A 5,742-nucleotide genomic window follows, 5' to 3' on the forward strand; every position below is an offset into this window, starting at 1 on the left:
TTCATTTGATGATGCTAGTATATATTAGAAAGCAAATTTTAATTATATAAAAAAATTTAAAATATAATAGAATAAATTAGTGTTATATAAATGAATATATAATGAGAATTTAAACTTATCTAAATATTAAAATAATACGAAAATTGTGTTATAATATCTATTACAATAACACTTTTTATGTAAAGAATTTTGTTATGCAAACTTCATTATATAACACAAATAATGTGTTATACTAAAGTGTAGTATAACACAAATTTATAAGTATTGAAATGTGTTATATAATTGACTATAAATAATATAATTAAACACTTATCTATTTATTAAAATAACACAGAAAGTGTGTTATCGTTGACAATATAATAACACATCTGTATAACAATGATAAAGTGTTATGTAAAGTACTCTGACCTACGATAACATAGTCGGTCTTAACACATCAAAAAGTGTTATGGTATGTTTTGATAACACATTTTTGGTGTTATTAAAAGCATTTTTTCTTGTAGTGGAATAAGATATCGAAATTCATGTGCTGGGATGATAACCATAAGCCCCTAGTTTAAAGTAACCTTATCATGCCTCTTGACTTAATAAGGTTACTTTGAACTACAATACTTATGGATATCGTCAAAATTCAAGGCAAGCTGTTAAAATATGCATTGAATCTGTAACCTAGCTCTAACTCCGTAATTTTGAAAAATCGTTGAAGCTAATAAAACTTCGTCCCCTATGCCTGTGGATGTAGCTAACATATTGTTAGTGAACCACGCAAATATTTAATACATAAGAAATTTCAATATTTTAAATAATTACTTAGGTGAAATTTATATTTTTAGTTGTATAAACACTTTAGATGTCTATGCGGTACTTATCTTTTATTTATGTATGAATGTGTATATATATGTACACTAAGTCTATATAGTTTGTGAATTTTATTTAATTTTAAGTTTATTGGAATGTTCAAATATATTTATTAATATTAAAATAATTACAAATTAAAATTAAAAAAATAATTATTAAAAATATTTTATAAAATCCAAAATAATAATACAAATAAAATAAATATATTTTTTAGGAAAAAATACATTTAGCTTCTGTTATTATGTAATAACCGAAGTTAAAGTGTATCATTTAACTTCAGTTTTTACATAATTACCCTTTAACTCTGATTATTACATAATAATTAAAGTTAAAGGGTACCCTTTAACTTCAGTTTTTACATAATTATCTTTTAACTCTCATTATTACATAATAACCGAAGTTAAAGAGTACCATTTAACTTCGATTTTTAAATACTTTTAACTTCTCTCTCAGATTAATCTCGGTTAATATTTCTGCGAGATCCGAAGAATAACAAGCGAAAAAATCGAAGTCTAAACATATTTTTGTAGTAGTGTAATGAAGCTAAGAGGTGGGTAGCTATGGTGCTTTGGTAATTTTCCTATAATAAAAACTAAGTAGTTTTTTTGCAAATATCCATTTGTTTAATTTAAATTACATAAACTACGTAAAACTATTATGTGTAAGAAAATGTTGATTTGGAGTAAACTTTCACCATTATAAGATCAAGCCAGTGGATGTTTGTTGCTTTTTTTTCTTCTATTTTTTCGTTGTTAGCGTTATTATGCACCCAAAATATGTGCATTCAAAATATGCACCCAAATATTACACACAGTGACGTATCACTGTTTTTTAAAATAGTGGATCCCAATTTTAATAAATGTGACTGGCTAGGCCAAACTGTCATATCACTGTTTGTAATATTTGAATGTATATTTTGAGTGCACATATTATTACTTACTCGTAAGGGGATGCTATTGCTGAGGGATTAAATCCCCAAGACCTCATTAAATAGGAGAGGTATAGTTCCACTTGGGCTAAGTTTATGTCCATGCGTATGTGATACATCGACCTATCTATGGGCTTGAAAAAGAATACTACAACAATTATTTTCCTATGGGCCCCACCACAAAATAGTCCACCAACGTTTACCCACCAATTTTTTTTTTAAATAACAGTTCCACCAATAGTAAATAAATTAATTCTCAATAAATTTTTTGGAATAGTAAAAATCAATTTGAACCAAAAAGACAAATAATTATTTCATCACTGTTATAAATTATGAACAACTAGGTAACATATATAATTCTATTTCTACCCCTAAACTCCAAATAATTTATTTGTTTAGTTTTAATTGTTATTTATAACGTCGGCTCCAACCCCAACCCTAACCCGTTACAATGTTGGTGCCCCAAACCTAACCCTAATTTTACAATGTCGGTCCCAACCTTAACCCTAACTTTAACCCTATTTTGTTGTCGTTGGAGTGGATACCAAAATCTAATATAATTTACAAATATTAACTTTAATTTATTTCTATAAAGCTAATAATTAATATAATACAATAAGATTATTCATCAAGCATAGTACAACTTTATATAATATTTTAATATAATTTAAAATTAATCATAATAATGTATACACAATTACTAATATTCCACACAATACAACAATGCAATTTCCTATAAAATCACAAAAAAATTATAAACATTTAGCTCTAAATTTAATGGTACGGCTTATTAATTATGAAAAATAAATAGCATTTGTCAAGTTAATCCGACTTAAATCCATATAGATATAGTTCCTTAGCACAACTGCCTAAATTTAAATGAATTAACAACTTCTCTAAACATGTTCCTTGCCCGCTAGCTAGTGGCATCAACTCCATGACTGCCAAAAATCTTTTTTGTTTTGTATTTTTGTTTTGGTGGGTCTCTTAATCAGCATATATGCATAGTGTGTCTCTTCTCGTCTCTGTTCTGTATAGTGTAAAAAAGTTGCAAAAGCCACAAACTCTGACAGTCCTTCGGTAAAAAGACATTCTCTCTTTATATATATTGTTTTTGCATATCCGTGACTCACTCACCATTTAAGTTGACTCACTATTGAAAGACCTTCTTCCGTATATATATATATGTATCATTCTGACAATTTTTATTTCTTTTCTCCTTCTACTTAGATGTTACATCTCATATATCTATCTGCTATGAACAACTGACTTGCCTTTGTTAACTTTCAAGAGAATATTTTATAGGCCTATTACTATATAGACATAGTACATACATGATATGCCCTCTGTTTGATATATTATTGAGTCCCTAAGCTAACATGAAAAAGTGTCTTTAAAGAATTCTATATATGGCGCAAAACTCCAAAGTTGGTCATGTTTGGTCTGCCAGCTATCAGTAGAAGACAACTACTAATGGGGTATATGATTGGAAACTAGACTATTCGGGATACTGTCGAAAACTATTACATAAACAAAAAAAAAAGCAATTTTTAAAAGTTCAATAATGGAGAAATATATCTCCTAAGTCGTATACGCATTAATAATGAAGACGACAAATGGCAAATTAGAAAGACATCCTTTGGATAGGGAAATTTGAGATTTTATACTTAATGAATGGTCCTAATTCAAAAAATACCCAAAATACCCCTGATACAACTCCCCTCTCCTACCAAGTTTGATTCTCACTCTCTCAGTTCATCTCCCCCTCCTGACTCACGAAAACCCAACGAAAATCACCCTCGCTGTCGAAGCCTCAGTCTCGCCATTGTGTTACCTCTATTTCTCCCTCTTGTCATCCCTCGTCTCTTAATCTCGCATAAAAAACCAAGGCTAAAGTCGAGTAGTTACCGCTCAGTTTCTCTCACGACTCTCAATCTCTACCAAAACCTAGGGCCTCCGTGTTCGAGTTTCTCCCTCTCGACGAGCTTTGTCCCTCTCGTTTGACATTACAAAGGTAATCTCTTATTTTTTATTTCATTCAATTTATGTTTGTAGGGTTAGATTTTAGAATTGTTTGTATGTTTGTATCTGATTTTGGGTTTGAATCTGGTTGGTTAATGTATGGATTAGTGTGGGTATGTTGAGAGTGAACTCTGGGGATTTTTGTGGGTTTGGTAAGGTTGCTCAATGGTGGTTCGAAGGTGTTTCGATGCATGCTCAATAAGCTCGATAGTTTAGGCCATTAAGGGTTCTAGGTTTAGGCTCGATGGAGTTCGATGCATGCTCGATTGGGTTCGATAGGGTAGGCCATTTGGGGTTCCAAGTTTATGCTTCTGTGGGTTTGATGTATGCTCGATGGGGGTTTGATGACTTAGGCATTAAGGGTTCTAGGTTTAGGCCCAATGGGGTTCGATGCATGCTCGATAGGTTAGGTCTTTTGGGGTTCCAGGTTTATGCTTCTGTGGGTTTCGATGCATGCTCGATGGGGTTTCGATGCATGCTCGATTGGGTTCAACAAGGTAGGCCCATTAGGGGTTCCAGTTTTAAGATTGAGGGATTTGATGCATTCTCAATGGGGGTTCGATGCATGCTTGATGGGTTGGGTATTTTGTTGAGTTCGATGGAGTTCGATAGTGGTTTGATGGGGCAGGACTTTTGATGGAAATGTCCACTTTTCCTTCATTGAGTAAACATTGAGATGCATGAAAACATGCAAAATCACACTACCATCGAGCTTATATCGAGCAGGCATAGAGTAACAATCGAGCATGTATGAAATCATGAGAATGCACATGACCATCCAGCCAACATTGAGCAGGCATCGAGTAACCATTGAGCATGCATGAAATTGTGAGAATACACATTACCATCGAGCTTGCATCGAGCAAGAATCAAGTAACCATCGAGCATGCATGTAACCATACAAAATTAATGTGCCATCGAGCAGGCCTCGAGCAACCATCGAGCATAACTCATACCTAGAAAAAGTGAAGAAAACGCAGATTGACAAAAATTATAAAAAAAAACTAAAAATATGTGCAAATATTACTCAGATTTGTTCGAAATGCCTAAAAAAATTAAATGGAACATCACTAATCCAAGTATTTAAGAAAAAATTGCTTACCCATAACTTTTTACTCCAAGATTCCTCAAAATTTACTTTTGAAATCGTCTCTATCTCTACAAATACACAAACTTAGGAGGAGCTCGATTGTTGGTAGTGCCAAGGCTGTCGACCGTGGTGCTCTTAGCAGTGCCGTGAGGTGAGGTGAGTGAGAGAGAGTGAACCATGAGAGAGAGAGAGAGAGAGAGAGAGAGAGAGAGAGAGAGAGAGGGAAATGAGAAGAGGGTAGGGGGCATTTTGGGTATTGTAAAAAAATTTGGCATTTTTTTGAAATGATTAAAGAGCCTAGTATTTTTTTGACTTAATACCCCTCATTAAGCGTAAAAACTAAAATTTCATTTTGGTTAAGTGTTAAAATAATTTTGACTGCGGCTGATCACCTAGAACTATTTATTTAGAGAAACCAATAAACACATTTATTAACAATTAAGGTTCTAAAACGATTTGTAAACATGTCACTATTTCTTTTTCTTTGCTAAGAACATGTAACTAATTATATATTGTATAGAATCTAATTTCAGATTTTAAGTTGTATATGGAAATTAAAATTTGTATTAACGATAAAACAAAATTTTTATAATTTATTTTTACATTTGTTATATTATTAATTCAATAATTTAACAAGTCTCATTTGGCAAAGTTTATGATTTTGCTTATACCTAAAAACATAAGATAAGATAAGTAACAATTTTGACTTATTTTTTATGTTTAGAGAACTATTATATATAAGGATTTTTTTAATGAAAACTTCTTTAATTTTAAAGTGTTTGGATGTGAATAAAAAAATTCTTTTATGAGTACATAGGAATTAAAAAGGCTATTTAGGATTTAA

The sequence above is a fragment of the Humulus lupulus genome, chromosome 1, assembly GCF_963169125.1.
Source record: "Humulus lupulus chromosome 1, drHumLupu1.1, whole genome shotgun sequence".
Taxonomy (NCBI): Eukaryota; Viridiplantae; Streptophyta; class Magnoliopsida; order Rosales; family Cannabaceae; genus Humulus; species Humulus lupulus.